The sequence below is a fragment of the Lagopus leucura genome, unplaced genomic scaffold, assembly GCF_019238085.1.
Source record: "Lagopus leucura isolate 7727_CA_CO unplaced genomic scaffold, USGS_WTPT01 Super-Scaffold_73, whole genome shotgun sequence".
Lineage (NCBI taxonomy): Eukaryota > Metazoa > Chordata > Aves > Galliformes > Phasianidae > Lagopus > Lagopus leucura.
Window position 1 is genome coordinate 13,784,775 of NW_024962252.1, and position 17,751 is coordinate 13,802,525.

The 17,751-nt window shown below is 37.2% G+C and overlaps 1 long non-coding RNA gene across 1 annotated transcript; it reads left to right on the top strand.

The window, feature by feature from the left end:
* Window positions 1-1,170: 1,170 nt before the first annotated feature.
* LOC122181761 lies at window positions 1,171-16,447 on the top strand. The gene is made up of 4 exons (XR_006179573.1): window positions 1,171-1,479; window positions 11,655-11,776; window positions 14,209-14,354; window positions 14,706-16,447. It is a non-coding gene; the product is annotated as an uncharacterized LOC122181761 (long non-coding RNA).
* Window positions 16,448-17,751: the final 1,304 nt, after the last annotated feature.

Sequence of the window (17,751 nt, forward strand, 5' to 3'; positions counted from 1 at the left end):
GCAGAGAAAGTGGTAGCATTCATGCCTGAAACATCTCTGTGCCATTAACATTCAAGGCATGCTATTCTGTATAAACAGTTGTCAATAGGATATTCAAATACAGAATATTTTAATTCCAAATTCCTGATCAAAGAAATACTGGAATTGAAAACTAAGTCTAAAACAACACTGAAGAAATTCTGATTCTATTCATATAAAATTTGCTTGAAATATGACTGTTATACTGTTTTTTAAAATAAATATGCAAAACCTAAGACTACTGGTAGAACTCTCATTATATGAATGTTTCCAGTTCATTCAGGTATTTTGGATTAACGGATAAACATATCTCTGCAGTCTTTTCAACTGAAATAGTGCAAAACTGTTTGTGCCAAGGCAACTAGAATTGACTAAAACCACAGAATCAGAATACCAATTGACTGGTCTATATTCATTGTCTGAATGAAGAGAAAGGAAAAGAAAGCAGTACAAATGACAAAATTGTTTTTTAAATACTTCATGAACAATAATCAATGTGTTATGACAATAGCACCATAAAAAGAAAAAAAATCCATAAACTATTGGTAGTTTTATTGTCATTTGTTCTTCAGCTGTATTAATTTAAAATGTATTCCTTCTTAAAACACTTTCAGGTATTTTTTAGTTTTTATTTTCACTAAATGATGTCTTAATAAGCACAGCTAGATTAAAAAAAAAAACACATGTAGAAAGACGCAACATGCAGTTTGTGCAGACTTTGTACTAGCTGATAATAGCTTTGTTTCCCATTGTTTCAATATTGCCAGCCCAATCCAATCTGCAGTGCAAAAAAAAAAAAAAAAAAAAAAAGCACTGTAAAAGCAAACATTAACAATTCTAACACTTTTTGAAGTGGCTTTAGGTAGCAACACTGTGCAAGAGAAAATTTCTGTTTCCCTGGTCTACTTACATGAATAAACTGAAGTGCATGAAATTTCTCTTTGAAATCAGCCTTCCCACTGACTAAAGATGGCACACATGAAATCTTGCCAGCAATTCCTTTTTAAAAATCTTGTTTGCTGTTGCTTCTGTTGCTTTTATGTTTGACTCACTATATATATATTTAAACTGAAGTCTCTGCCTCAGGTTGTTTTTCTTTTACAATTATTTTATTTGGAGAGGAAAATGGGATTTTTTGGTAAATATAGCTGTGCTTGAATGCAAGAAGAATTACGTAAAGTTTATTGCAAGTATACGTACACGCATGTGTGTTATATATAACATGAAATGCATCTGCAAAATGAGCTTATTACCCATGTTATGAAAAGTGAAGCCCTTTCAAAACCTTTTTCTTTTCTACCTCCTAGACTTTTGGGACATGACTTTGAGGTCACCAAATGAAGAGGAGTGGGAAAAGGGGTTTGCAGAAGAAAGTTGCCTCTTGCTGTCCTTCTATAAACATGTCTAAATATGATCAAGTTACTAAACTGCAGCTTACACATGAGTGGAGATTTTCCAGAGGTAAAAACCTGCAATGATTCTTGTGTGCAGAGGTCAAGCTCCAGCTGACAGGCAGCTTGCCCTTTTCCTGAAATTACTCTGTTGGGATGCTGGAGGCAATGCCTGTCTCCTCCTAACTGGATGCTACAGCAAAGAGCATCTCTTCTTGTCCTTCTGCTGTCCCTGGGATTCAGGCAAGGTGGTTGTGGGAAGCCTGAGGCTGCAGTGAGTCCAGGGAGGAGAGGGAAAGAGAGACCATCGGGAGGCAGAGTGGGTAATGGAACAGCTCTGGGAAATGGAGACCCTGGCTGCAGAAACAGGTGAGAGTAGGGAAGGAGGAGAGCCTTGAAGCAGTTATATGGGGAACTGGCTAGAGAGAATGCAAGCTTCAGTGAGGGGAACTGAGGCTGAGATGAGAGGCTTGATACGTGTGTGGAAGAGGCAATAGTGAAACAGAAGGCGTCTGGATATAGAAGTACAAAAGCACAGTTCATGGAGTTCATGAAACACAGAAATATGGGCTGGATGACATCTCTGCAGAGCCAGAGATCATGGAGATCTCCTGGTATCTAAAACTTGTACATTTAATGAAACCTGCTGTTGATTCTCCTATATTGTTACTGGTAGCAGTTTCTAGGGAGCAAAGCACAGTAGGAGAATGGAGAATTATGAGCAGTAAGACAGTCTCGCAGGAAGAAAGAGACTGTTGAGAACCTGATGCTGCCATAACTGGATAAGGCTACATCTGAGCAAAAGCCAGATGACAAGGAACAGAAGCAAATGAGGTACTAAAGCAAGACTTGCAGTAATCCCAACCAGTGTGCAGTGAAGGGAGAAGTGAAACATTCAAACAAGCTTGCAAACTGAGGAAATTCGCAGTAGGTGTATTCATGTCATCTGAGAGCATTTTCAGTGGGAATGTTGGATTTTCAGTTTTCTTTGATGAAAATCTTAGGTGCAGAAGACACTGGCATCAGAAGCAGAGATGTGTGATTGAGCTGCGCAAGGTTCTCACTAGTCAGATGAATGCAACAGTTGTTCTTTTAGTTATGGCAGATACATCCCTGCAAACCTCTGACCCTCTACATTTGAAGACTGCCAAAGCTCACTAAGTACTCAGATACCCAACTCTAAATAAATCATTGAAAATCTGTTACCAGATCTTCAAGATGAACTTTCAAAATCTCAAGCTAAATCTCTCTAGCACAACCTTTTCAGGTTCTCTGTACAGCACAGGACTCTGTAAAGTTTACACACAGAGTTTTCTGAATGCACTGTTCATCATGAGAAGTGGGATTCTCTCTTTCTTCCTGAGGGGATACTGATAGGGATTTCTTTATTTTGAGGAATTTCTTGACCTTAACCTCAGACTGAACACAAACTACCAACCAAAAAAAAGTCCATCTCTGAACTACACAACTTGATTAAATGTTTTTTTTTTTGGTTGGCTGGCAGTACGATGGATCTCAAATAGGGCTGAGGAGGAATTGCACAGCTATCAGTATTCTCTCTGCAGTGATTTCATCTGTCAAGCTGCATGCAGCTTTTGCTTTAGTTTTATAAAGCCATTATCTTTAATAGAAAAAATAATAAGTGATACTGTGGCTGCTAGTTTCACAGACGTGTACCAGGTTCTCTGTACTCAACTCCAGAGCCACAACATTCCATAACCTTAATGTTATGACTCTCTTGTCGCGATGTTTCTCTTGCTCTTCTGGCACGGTACAAAACAACAGCCAAGAATATAGCATATATTTTTCTTATTGGTAGAAGCACTTTGTTTTCAAGGGATAGGTGCAGCATTACACTTAGGAGAATTAAATGAATTACAGACTGTTTAATTACCACTTTCTGATTTTTAAGTTTTGCATTGTTAGATTCTTTTCCTGAAAAATAATAAACTGCCTCAAAAATGAAGCTGAACCTAATTTGGAAAAGAAATGGGAAGGTAATCCAGAAACTTATTTTATTTTTTATTTTTTATTTTGGTGGCTAATTCCAGATAAGATATTTATATATTTTTTAAGCAAGCAAACAAACAGACAGACAGACAGACAGACAGGAACACATTTGGTAAAAACTGCCCCAATATTTCTATTTGAGACAGAATGGCAGCTCTTTGCTATCATTTACTAGCACAATATTTTAGAGTGAAAAGCTTTAGCAGAGGTTTTTCAGTGAAAATCAGAATCACAAGGACAGAATAGCAGAGAAAAGGTAGTTAATGCACTTGAAGTATAAAAGAAGTCATCAAATTGGTTACGTCAGACTTTCTTGAAAAGTTGTGAGCTACAGTAAGATTAAGAAGTGGAAATACAGAATGGTCTGTCAATAAAAGTGTAAGCACCTGATATAAACAGATATTTTATAACTTCTCCTACCTGTTACAAAATAAAGAGGAAATTATAAGAAAAATATTCCTCCTCTTCCAGTGTCTTAACATAGTGGACTACATTAGTAATGATAATTGTTCAATTCCTCTGGAGTGAACAGGCAGAATTGAACACTTCTGCATGGTGATTGAGCCTCCGTTAGATCTCAATTTCTCTCCAAGGATACGATAGCCTAGAGGTGATTGAACATGCTTCTAGAAACAAAGAGATGACTGGGTGTCTTTTATGATGCAGAATGCTTCATGAGAGCACGCAAAAGAAAAGAAAACACTGAAAATATCACTAGTACTGCAGTCCAGCTCTTATTCCATTGCTTCATACATGAATAAACATTCAAAACCAGATATTAGGAGGAAATAAGCCTTCAGGATATCAGAATTCAAATTGGAAGCAGGTTGCTCATCTTCAACACTGAAAATCAGTTAACATATGGGGCTTACCTTTCAACAGTAATTAAGACAGTAGGTCTTTCTGAATAGTTACAGATTCATTAACTTACAAGATCTTTAAGAATTGCTAACAGCTTAGCTTAGTGTGTTTTCTTTTTTTCTTCTTATTCAGGTTAGTTACTATCTTCCCACCTTAAAAATCTACAGAACATTTTCAATAGTCCTGATGATCTTAAGGTATTAAAGTGAAGCCCTAATTCTTTCTTCAGCTCACAGGTTTAGGAGCAAGGTCCTGAGCAAAAGAATAAGTGACTCTGTCATCATGAAGGTCATTCACTTCAACAAGTAAATGAGAGGGGAAATTTGACAAGAGGTTCCTGAGAGGGTTTCCCTTACAAGGGAGGAGAAGGGAAGCATTTCTTTGACAAAGATACGTAATGAGATACAACTTCATTTCCATCAAGAGATGGGGTTCATTAACAATCATGAGTAGTGTGCAACTCTTCATATATCTTCAGCCTGAAATTCTGAGTCATGGGCTTGCCATATTATTAAAATAAATGAGGTCATACAAAGTGACACGTTCTTGAGCATAGAGAAGGTTTGGCCACCAAGGATTTTACTTACCATGCTAATTCAGCTAATCATTCAACTGGTCATTCACATTTAATCCTGGCAATAAAACATTATTGTAGTAGAATCTTAATTTGTGAGCTCCTTGTTCTCTCTTGGGAGTCAAGAAGTTAAACCAATTTGATATTGCACTCCCCTGATAATGAAAAAAGCTTATGAGAGTAAGAGAGATTTTACAATAGTCTGTCCCATTGTATTGCAGTAGTTGGATGGTTTACCTTTCAAGTAGTGTTTATGATACAGGACAGGTTAAAAAATTGTTCAAAACTCATTAAAAATATAAGTTTACTATTTTTATTATAATAATGTTACAATTTCTGGTAGAGATCACATCTGAATGTGCCAGAAGTTGTACAAATATAAACCATCTCTGTGAATGAGATATAATTTTGTCAATGGCTGCAATTTGTACTGTAATGCCTCACAACTTATACTCCAAATCCTAGGCTGCAGTAATAAGCTGGGTTTTAATTTAAGATACAAGAATGTATTTCTAACCTTGTGATGGTGTGTAAAAGCTTGAGAACACAAACTAGAAAAGGTCAGAAAAATGAGAAGGTAGCAAATAGGGAAGTATGTACCCTCTAAAAAGAAAAAGTATATTTAACACTCTCCAAGAGAGCTAAAATTAATCTGTTCATTCTAACCACATCATCCACAAGCATGGCTTCCCCAGGTACAACAAAAGAAGTGAGTGGTCTGGTGCCACTGGAGGCAGCTGGAGAACCAGTTGGAGCTTCTTTCTTGGAGGCTATGTGGAGTGGGGACAGCTTTCCTCAGGCTGCAAGGACTGTCTTTGTTACAACTGCAAACTGCTCCTCTTCACTGTTGTTGCTTGAGATCCTTTCCTCCTGACATGTCAGCAAGATAATCAATTTATTAACTGAACTCCCTCTCCCAGGCTGTTATTGAACTGCCTGCAGTGAGATGGATGCTGAAAGCAGCTATACTCTGAATTATGTGTTCTGGTTGGCCACAAGTAACTTCATGGGCTGTGGAGTGAGCATTCCTGAGCTATAACATCATCATAACTTTGAAGGCATTTGGCTGATAGCTAATGATATATGCACTCTGAGATTACCTTCACTGTAATTAAAACCATGTGAGGATCAAGACTTGTCAAAAAAGAACCTGCTTAAAACTTAAATTCAGAGCTTTACTCGTAGACAGGTTTGATTTCCAGGGAAAACAGCGTGCTTATCTGTGCAAGAGGGCTTCTTGATCATATTCACACTATTCGCACTCTCCTTACTGCAACATGCAATAATATAACGTGCAGCTTTTATGACAGTCTGTTATCTTTAGCCATGAGCTTGTAAATAAAGCTTCTTTACCCAAGGAAATTTTCTGTCCTTTTCATTGTTACAGCATTTTACTGTGCTACTCTAAAGCAAAATTTTATATGCTTATGAACATAACTGCACATAATATCTCTGCTCCTTATTACAGAAACCAAAGCCTTTTATTTTTTTAATTTTTTAAACAACAAAAAAAATCTACGTCTCCTTTAGCAGAAAGGTTAGTCTGAACCCAACTCACATTAAAACAGGAGTTATTGACTTGATTTATTTAGTTTAATTTATATTTGATTTAATATTAATATTAATATTGATAAAATTTGATTTATTTATTTAGTTATTTAGTTTAAAGGAGAAAACTGAGGTTTGGGAGTACCTAATATCTGGTGGGCTCATAAAGATGAAGCATATTTCAACAACTTAAGCTCACATTCACTGGTAAAAAAAACAGCTTACTAATATTTAAAATGAAGAAAGGTTAAGGGAGTTGGGCTTATTTAGCTTGGAGAAGCGAAGGCTTCAGGGAGACTTCACTGCGGCCTTTCAATACTCGAAGGGATCTTGTAAGTAGAAAGTGGAGCAACATTTTAAACAGTATGATAGTAATAGGACCAGGGGAAATGGCTGTAATTTAAAGAGAGGAAATCTAGGCAAGATGTTAGGAATAAATTATGTGCTCAGGTTGATGAGGCACTGGCACAAGTTGCTCGACGAAGATGTGGGTGCTCCACCTCTGGAGGTTCTCAAGGCCAGGCTGGATGGGGCCTCTGACAGCCAGGTCTGGTGGGTGACAACCTTGCCCACAGCAAGTGTTTGAAACTGACAATCTTTAGAGTCCCTTCCAACCTAAGATGTTTAGAGATTCTATGATGATTACCTACATGTCATGAAATAAATGTCCATTTAGATTAAGGGTGAAGACAAAGATGAGGAACAGGAGCTGATTTCTTTTAAGAGTATGAGTAGATGCCCTAAGACGCCTGCTAGAGGTTCCCAATAATGTTGAAAAGCAGACCACATGCATGGCTGCCCAAGCACAGGTTAATGAATATGTGGCCGTGTGTAGCCTCTCTGCACTGCTGCAGTGTTCATGAATCAGATAATGGCGGCATCTTTGCAGGCTGCTGAATCCTGCAAATGTTAATGAGGCAGTATGCAGAAGTCATAACAGCTGCCACTGTCAAGTGGCCATGAAAATGATTATCTGGTAAGATCCTGGAGGTAGAGCTCCTATCACCTAAATTCTCAAAGAACACATCTGATTTACTATCTTCTCATTGCATCAAGATATTTAGTTTGTCATGGCAACCTAGCTGCAGATTGAGTAATAGGATGCGATCAGGCAGCAATCATAATGAAAGCATAAGTTAAATGCCTCTAAAGTTAATGATCCAGATTCTTCACTGCAGCCGTGGGGCACACAGTGTAACTTGGAGGAGGTGCACAGATGCTGTAAATTACTTTGGACACCATTATCATGACCTGAGCCAGCTGCATATGAGAACAGATCGGTGGCATAAGTTACAATATTCCAACTGCTGCTGCGGGTGCTCCTGAATGGCTGTTATGGCAGCTCTGCAGTGCCAGGTCAACGCTGAATCCCTGCCAGGCTTCCTTTCCCTTCTGCACTCTGACTGTGGGACTGACAGTATAGAAATGCCATGTTTTCTTTTCTGTCCCACTAAAAGATTGCCCAACTCTGAATAATCTTTCCATTCCTCCTGGCCCTTTTAATTCAGTAAAATACTGTAAATCGTCTTGGATGCAGAGTGTGAGCTTAAGGCAATATACTTTCCCTTGATTTGCACTTTTTTTCTCTATCATAATAGCATGGGCATTAATTTTGCATTAATTTTAAAGCCCAGATTCAAGGAAATGCTTTTAATAGTATAAAAAACTATTAATCTGAGTAAGAAATGGAAGAAATGGTAACTGAAAAATGATGTTATAGACAACATTCTCTGTCAGTGCAACAGCATCCTCTCTACAGTTGCCACAGTGTGATCATATTAGTGTATGTTAGAGCTGCCAGCCTGCTATGCTGCCTGCTTTTTGATGATAAGTATTATCTATTATATTGCAGGGGCTTTTGGTCAGAGACTGGTTTATTTTGCAGTTTTCTGAATTTATTTCAAGATCTTAACTTCAGGTTTTATCACCTGCTGATGACTTCTGCAGACAAACTAACAGAAATTAATCTGGTGGAAGAACAGGGAGCAATGTCTGCATCCAGGAACAGCAGCAAACTGAAGTTTGGAGACAGCAGCTGAACCAAGTGAAAGTAGGACAGCCCTAGCAGGGAACAGTCACTGTTCTGTGCAATAAAATCCATGCAGTAAAATTAATGGAGTTTTGGTGAGCTGCCACTCCCTGGAGATAATGCTCAGCCTACAAAAAAAAGCAGGTCTGGATTTCTTGCCTCCTTCTTTCCTTACCCCAGTCACCAAGGCTGCTGAACCCCTTTTTACATGTCTTGCCTCTCTTTTCTTTTCCCCCATGGAATATGCCAGAATGGGGCCATATGTCATAAAGCAGTCATGGTATTAGGAGACAGAAAACTCCCAAAGCCTGGGTAAATGTCAATGCCACGGAGCAACTTTACCCCTGAAAGGTCACAGTCTGCAGTTCCAACACATTCTGGGCCAGGTGGCAAGCGACAAGTCAAGTGTATCTGTTCAGCATAATACCACATTATTACATTTGTCTGTCCAGCATTAAGTGAGCTTCACTCACATGCTTTGTTTTCCTTGACTCTGAATGTGTAAGAAAGCTACTGCAGCCCATCCTAAATCTATTCACTCAAAAATTAGTAAAAGGCCATGATGTCTGATCTGTGATTTAGACTAAATGGAAACACCTAACACCAAAACTGTGATCCTCAACCTGAGCTTCTGTCTAATCCTCACCATTTACATTTGCTAAATATCTAGTATAGAACATTAATGGCGCTTGAAGTAGCACAGCAGTTGTGAAGCGTTCAGGATGCCCCTGGGATGAGGTCTCTTATTTGCTTGAATCACCCTTGTCCTGAGCCAGGGATGCAGAGAGGTGAGCCTTGATCTTGAAGACCAATAGAATGTGTGCAGTCCTCTCCTACAAAAAACAGTAGCCTGGTGATTTCTTCTCTCTTTTTTGGGGGGGCGTGGAAGAAAGGGTCTCAGAAGTTTCCAGGCTGGAAACTTTGCGAGGCCCAAATGTCCATGCAGCCTGGTAATGATAGGGCACTAATATATAGTACAAATCCACCCTGCTCACTGTGTGGAGCAGTTGTTCCTTGTGTGTCCACTGCACTACTTAGCATTTTGACTCCTGAATTCACATTTCCTTTATTTTTTTTTCAATTCTGACTGGTTGTTGTGTATGGGAGTGCATATTTTGGGAGCTAGATTTTTGAATTTATTTAATTAATTTGTCAAATTGTCAACCTGTTGAATTTGAAAAGTATACCAGGAGCAGGTGCTTAATTTTCTTGAATTTACTTAAACAACAGCACAAAGAAGACAGCAGTGGTGGATGCTGATAGATCCTTCATACTCTTTCTGGTTGTATTGCAATGGAGTAGAGATTATATATTGATTCCGTATTATTTTTTAAAAATATTAGCTCAAATTTTCACAATCACTGTGACTGATTGTTCAGACAACTAGTGATAAATCATTTATCTGCTGATTACTCACTGGTAATGACTTCTTTTCCTTGGATGATTATTCTGTTGGAGATCATTGCACACAAACTGTAAAAGTTTCCAAAGCAGTGCTTTATTGTTGGTGAGCCAATAGCTTTTAAGAGGGCTCTGCATATTACAACGTTGCCATTTGCTAGGGCAGACTGCTGATTGCTACCTTCACTTTTCTGAATATTATCAGAACATCTAATTTTTATTCCGCTTCAGGGTCACGCTAAGTTACCAATTTAAAACAGTTGCTGTGATGTTGACAGTTTTAATTTGTTCCACTTTATATGCTGGTAGGCCTATTGTCTGTTCAAAGTAGATTTTGTGGTTCTGAAAGAGAGAGTTTCAATACTTTCTTAACACGATGCAATTTGTACTCATATTGCAGCTTCAGACATCTCCTTGGGGGCAAGTCTAATTGAAGTTGCTTGATTTCTGTTACCAATCACGGTTTTTTCAAACTGCTTTCCTTTTCATCTCTAATGCTTTAAGTTTCTGCTGAATTAGCTGGCTCACTCAGGTGTAATATTTTCTCATATTCTGTCTGCTTGACCACAGACCTCTGGTCGGCTCCAGTCTTCCAGCTAACATTTAAAAAGCACCCAATGCACTCTGAGACAGACTTAGAAGAATTTGCTTACCCCTTCTTAAAATGGCTGTACATAAATTAAGCCATAAATCTGGATCTCATTCACCTTTACATGTGCTGCACCTTAAATGTCTGTAGTTGGCTTCAGTTTTACTCCCAAAAGTCGAGTCAGGAATCAGTATGAATCCAAGAATGAAAATCATCTGGATCTTTGTCATTTAGTAGACGTTTGAAGGGCTAATGTATCACACAGAATTGTAGGGGTTGGAAGGGACCTCCAGGGATCATCGTGTCCAACCCCCTTGCCAAAGCAGGTTCCCTATAGCAGGTCACACAGGTAGGCATCCAGGCAGGTCTTGAACATCTCCAGAGAAGGAGACTCCACCACCTCCCTGGGCAGCCTGTTCCAGTGCTCCGTCACCTCACTGTCAAGAAGTTCTTGCGCATGTTTGTGTGGAACTTCCTATGCTGCAGTTTCCGGCCATTTCCCCTTGTCCTGTCTCCACTCACCACTGAAAACAGTCTGGCCTCGCCATTCTGCCCCCTACACCTTAGATATTCATAGACCTGGATCAGGTCCCCTCTCAGTCTTCTTTTCTCAAGGCTGAACAGACTCAGTTCACTCAGCCTTTCTTCATAGGAGAGATGCTCCAGGCCCAACAGTATCAACAGTACTGTAGCAAGTTACTTAATTGGATTATTGCACAGAACTGTATATAAATTCCCTTCTTGGCAAAAAAAAAAAAAAAAAAACACCCAAACAAAACACATTTTGTTGTCAATTTCAAAAGTACATGGTGAGTTACAAGGAGATAAGTGTAAGCTTACATGCATTTGCATTATAATTAATAGAACTAGTGAAAGTGATAGTGAAGTTGGAAATTTTCATGGGAATACATTCTTCATGGTTAAAAAAACCCACAGATATAACCAAGCACTTCTTTAGGTTTTAGAAAAAGCATGGGATGCATTCCTTGACAGTTTTATTTTCTCCTTCGGTTTTACCAAGATGGCAAGTGCTTGACATTTGTATTCTATACCATTAATTATCCATTGATTATCCTAATGGACTTTTTTTGTATATTTGTTTTTTTCTTCTTTTATAGATCCTTGTGTAACCTGTATTTTAAATACCTTGGTTTGTGTTGAAGTTTATGTCTTGTGTTAGACCTAGGTTGTGGGGATATGTCAAAGTGCTTTTATTTTCTTTTTTCTTTCCAGAGAAATAGATAATCATGAAACGATTTCTTCTCAGCAGTTCATGAACTGTCTTTTTCCATTTGGTTTTCCTTCCTCGGACAAGGTTTGTTCTCCCACCACTTCTGCATTGGAAAGATAGAGAGGTAAGAGGGAATGACAGGAGAACCAGGATATGTTGTGCACGATTGTCATCAACTCTGCTGACGGATTCTCTGCCCTGGCTTTCTCTTTTCCTTCCTTTAATGCCTGCTTTTTTTTTTTTTTTTTTTTTTTTTTCCTTTTTTTTTTTTTTTCCTTTTTTTTTTTTCTTTTCTTTTTTTCTTTTCTTTTTTTTTCCTCACTAGTAAAGGCATTTAATGAAGAATGGAGGCAGGTGATTTTGACCATGGGACCAAGGGGGTGGATGGAGCCTATTGTAGGAGATGGTGAGAATGATTAGAAGGAGAGTTATTTCTCTCAGCATTAGTAGATGGGATTCACAGATCCTTTTAGTTTTGTGATCTCCAAATGACGCAAGATTGGCCTGGCTGTAGAGTATTGCCAACTGTAAGTTTCTTGCAAAGTGTATATGATTTATTTTATCATCTTTACCTTGGAGATGGGGAAATCAAACACAGAAAATTAAGTTATTTACTAGTGGGAATAAAGACAACCGAAGCTGGGAACTGCAGCAGAATTAATGCAATCCCACTTTCCAGATTTATGTCTGTTTACCTTTTGTCATAAGGCTGCACACAGAGACTTAGCAATTATTCACTTTTAAAATAACTTAAGATAATAGCTCAGACCCTTATTAGTTTTGGGTATTGTTGGACTTTCCTAAATATTTTAAGGTGGTTCAGCTAGATAATTGATTATGAATAACTGATATTCAAACACTCCTTTGAAAACATTCTAGAGTCAGATCCAGAGCTAACACAGATCAATATACTCCCACTGAAATCACACTTACCGAGCAAGTTCAGCATTGTAATATTTCCCTTAGTAATAATATATACAAAGTGAAGTATTTCTGAAATTACAGAATGGATATTATGAAAAAAACTACCATAAATTACTTATTGTAAATCATTAATAACTTATTATATGCTCAAGAGTCCCATTGTAAAGCATAAAAAATATTTATTTCAAGTCTTTTTTAAGGTCCAGCACTTTCATCCCATACTTAACATTATAAAAGTTTCCAATGAAATAAAATTGAATGGAAAATCTGTGTATACAAAATTGAGACATGCTAAAAATACACAGATTGCACAAAGGCTCTGATTTTTCTTGCATGTAAATATGAACACATAGAAGAAAACCTTTCCCCTGCAGGGCTGATGACCTCTGAATGAATTTTTACAGGAAAATGAATTCCTCAATAGAACATCAACATTCAGTACATGGTCCTGAGGATGAAGATGGATCCTTGTAAATCTTTGCTGATAAAGTACTACCTGTCACATTGTTGTCTAAAATAATGATGATTCATTTCTAAGCTAAATCACAGTGAAATAAAAATGCATGGAACTAGTAGTCTAGTGAACCATGCCATGAAAAATTACAATTGTTCTGCATAAGTCTCTGGAGATTTCAAGTCCATGAAGCTTTTATTAAACTTATTCTCTTAAACCAACTATGCTATTAACAGATAAAACAAGTGTAACAACAGAATTTTAGCTACATTAAAACTGTTTCTAGTAATATTATTTGTCATTAATATATATATATATTTCATACACTATAGCTGTTTCAATCCAATGAATCTATTCATGATATATATATTCATTACTGTGTAATAATCAGCATGGTTTCCTTGTGTCAGCATGCTAAATCATGAGGCGTATTAATTTGTTTGCTTTTAAGAGAGATTGGAATGGAGGTGTTATAGTCAGAAATACTAATTATAATATAATTTATTAGAGTTTACATCAGCTGATGACATTTTAAATCCATAGTCCAAATTTCTTAATTGATCTCAAGAGCAGAACATCATATTCAGCTTGCTGTTGACTCCTACATTTGATTGAAAAATGATATTGCTTCACCTTATGTATATGAATCCCTTTGCAGAGAGCTTTTCTGCTGCAGTGATATCTAAATTAAATTAGTACCACAGATTAGAAGAGGAGGAAATGTTTAAAATGACATTAAAACTGAGCAGTAAATCTTTCACTTTTAAAAAGAAATGAAAAAAATATTTCATTACTTATTTCTCATCAAAAGTAGGCAACTAATTAGTCTTGCTCCAATTAAGACTTGTGTTATATAGAAGATGATTGATTCTGTCTAGATTTTTGTCCTTTGATTACATAGCAACAAGGAACGTGTAAAGTTTTCATCATTTATGTGAATGTATGCTTTGTGCATGAGCAGTGGTGTATTATTTTGGCTGAATGGGTTGCCCAGCAAGGATGTTCTCTCCCTGGAGACACTCAAGACCAGGCTGAATGGGGCTGTGAGCAACCTGGTCTAGAGGGAGGTGTCTCTACCTATAGCAGGGGGGTTGGAACTAGGTGATCTTAAAGGTCTCTTCCAACCCAAACCATTCTGTGATTCTGTGATTTGATAACTTTATTTCCATGATTTTCAGCTGATAAAGAACAGGTGTTGGCCATGCAGGAAGATTACTAACCACATATAGAGTCTACAGATGGCTTTTGAAAGCGTATCCAGGCTGATGATTCCAGTGTGAAGAGGACATAACAATAATGGGCACTCATAAAATATACGTTCAAGGTATGACGCAGGATCTGGATCTTTTACAAGATAGCCTTGCAAAAAAACCAACTAGCCAGTCTTAATTCCCTACAGCCTGGAGCATATAGCTGCCCACTCTCCCAGATCTTGCTCTCTTCTTATCTTTTAAAGATGAGAAGAAGTTTAATTAACATTAAATTAAAAATGTAGAGGGGACTGTTTTCTTTGTAACCGCAGAAATCAATTGCAAATTCTTATACAAAGATAAGTTAAAAAGTGAGGAGAGACAGGCAAACATAGATTTCCCATTGTCATGAGCACTGAGCTATTGCAGACTGCTACAGACACTGGATCTCCTGCTGCAATACTTTCTTCATTTCTGTGTTTCAGATATGGTCCTTGGCATACATCACATCAGTGCTTACTGCTGCTCCCCACTGATGGTTGTCATGCTACAAAGAGAGAGAACTGATGAGAAGTGGACTTAGCACAGCCGGAGTTCTTTTGCATTCTGCATACTTTCCTGTTCCATGTGTACACAAAAGGGTAGACATAGTGCAGAGGCAGGCTGCTACTGAACTGTAGCTGTTCTTACAGGCAACAAATCTGCTGTTAAGCAGTAGGAGTAGTTACCCTAGGAGTAGTTACCCCTGTTTAATAGTGTCTTTACAAAATTAACCTGCCTCCAAGTCTCCTCTGTAGCATGAATTAGGCTTAAAGGTCCTCAGAAAATAAGGCTAAAGAAATCCACTCATCATGAAAAATAATAGACAACATAATTTGAACAGTATGTAATTGAACAATGTTACTTCCACAAGCATTTTCTGGCCTTACCTTGTAAATTAAATAAATTCCTGATAAATACATGAAAATCCAATATAATTACTTTTCTTGTTCATATCTCTTGGTTGAGAAATATTTATCTGTGACAAAGCAAATTTTCTGTACTGTTGAACTACTTTCATCTGAACAGGTTGTACCTCTTTTGAATTTATATGCTTAGCTGAGAGAGGCTTGCTTGCTTGCTTGCTTGAAAAAGGGAATTTTGTGAATCATGAAAACAGGGAAATCTCATATCCACAAACCACTGTCTAGGATTTTTGTCTCACAATTTGCACATTAACAGAAGAATTGTTAATTTTCAAACATAGTCATCAGTAACTACTCAGAGTTTTGCCTCATGAGATGTGAAACTGTGAATAGTTTGTTGCTCTGTGATAATGCACTGGAATGAAAAGGAGCTTCAGTAGCCAAATCCTCAGATGGTACAAATTTATGAATGTTGCTGAAGTAAATACACATTCATGTAGGCTGCCTCATGATGTTCCCTTTCATTCTCTGGGCAATGTATGTCATCACATTCACGCAAATCTAGCATAGCTAATGTTATCCAAGATGCTATTTGCAAAGCATGGTAGCCTTGCTCTCTATATAGTGAAAGGAGCAGTCATTCTCTATCCAGTTCATTCTCTCCTCAGTCAAAAAACTGCTCCCAAATTATTGGCTCAAGAAAATAACCAGAATATATTTTTACTTCCAAAGCAGAAAAAAATAAGCAGTTACTCAATGGTGTATTAGAAATTGAATAGAATGGAACTATAACCATTTACTATCATTGAAAGTTTGCCCCTAGCTTTCAAGTACATATTTTTTATAACTCTTCATTTTCCACTCACTAGCTTCTATTACAAATCACTTATTTTTCTGGTGCCCATCAAGTAAATTCGGACATCGGGTACTACACATAAAAAACACTGTGCAATTATTCTGTTTTGTCGACTCTAGAGACTGGAACAAAGACAGCACTGAATCAGGAGTTGGAAGGAGGGTAAAGGAGAAGGAGCCATTGAATAACATGCAGCAGAAAGATACTGAAAGAAACTCCAGAGGTGATCTTCAAGAAAAAACAAAAGTAGACTAAGAAGATAATGAACCATGAAATGGTGAAAGATGAGGAAGGCAGCAGAATAAAGATATTTGCACTTCTATTTGGCAGTAACTGCAGCAAAGCAAACTGTAGTTTTTGTTGTTTGTTTGCTTTTTTTTTTGTGCTCAGTGGTACCAATATTTCTCTCACAGATATTTTAAGAGCAGTAGAGATAACATTCAGCAAAGTTAGCAAAAATAAATTACTGCCAAGATTCAATTTAATTCAAGAAAACTTCTCTATAGTTTAAAACAACTCTTGTAAATCTGCTGTATGCACTCCTTTTAATTAGGAGTGATACTTTTGATTTAATAAGTAGTCATGCTATAAGTATTATTTTACTGTGATTTGCTAATAATAAATTCTTCGCATCACTTTTAAAGGAATCAAATAACATTCACATAAAACAAAACAAAACCCTAGAAAAAAACATATTGATTTATTTACTTTGACCACAATAGATACTTCAAGGATCCGTCTCTTCTGTATATGTCTAACCTACAGTCTTCAGATGGAATGAGCTGATGACCACTTCTTCTCTGGAGAAGGAAGGTGACATGTTCTGGACAGTATAGTTGTCAGTGTCTGGGGTTGGCATAAGAGAAACCACATGAGGTGTCCCATTACCTTGGAGAATTTGGGATCTCTTGACTAATATCTCCCATCTCCTAGTGGTCTTCTGAGCATGGATTTGTTACATTATAAGACATAAGCATGTATCAAAAGTTATTGAAAAAGCCTGTATGTACGCTTGGACTAGGCACAAGATGTCCAGGAAGGTTATGGAGTTCATGCTTCTCCAAGTTGTTGAAAAACCATCATGACATGATCTGGAGAGACTAGTTTGCTGATGACCTTGAAAGTACACGAGACCTCCAGAGATCCCTTCCAGTCTCAGCTATGCTGTGTAATTATGTGTGTATGGATAATATATTCAGTGACTAGAAATGTGCAAGTGCGTGACATTATTCTGAACAAAATATCAGCACCTCTGTATCTTTTTGTTGCTAGGGATTTAGAAATGTTCAAAAGACTGAAATCATGACATGTGTTTCTATCACAGCTATAAATTCCACAGCTATAGAAATAAGCATATATAATTGATTACATTTTGCTGGCTGAAGGACCAATTAAAAGAGTACTCTATATTATGAAAAACTTTGGGTTACAGCTGGTGATCACACATAAAAGTGGTAAAAATAAAACTGGCTTTTACACTTTATTTTTCTTTCCAATCTTTGATTCATGTAGTTAATAACACATTTGAAAGATTAAAAGTTTAATGGAATTTACTATAACTTACATTCAGACTTCTTTATTCCTAAAGGATGAATATAATTATTTGAATTCTTCACTTCATTACAGATGTTTAAAGTGAAGCCAATGGCCCTATTCAGATATGAATACAAAGTTGCTCTTTTTTTAGAAAAATTATTTAGTGAAGCAGAACACTTGTCCTTAAAAGAAAGCTAATTCCTCTCTTTAATGGATTGCGCATTTTTGTTGTCT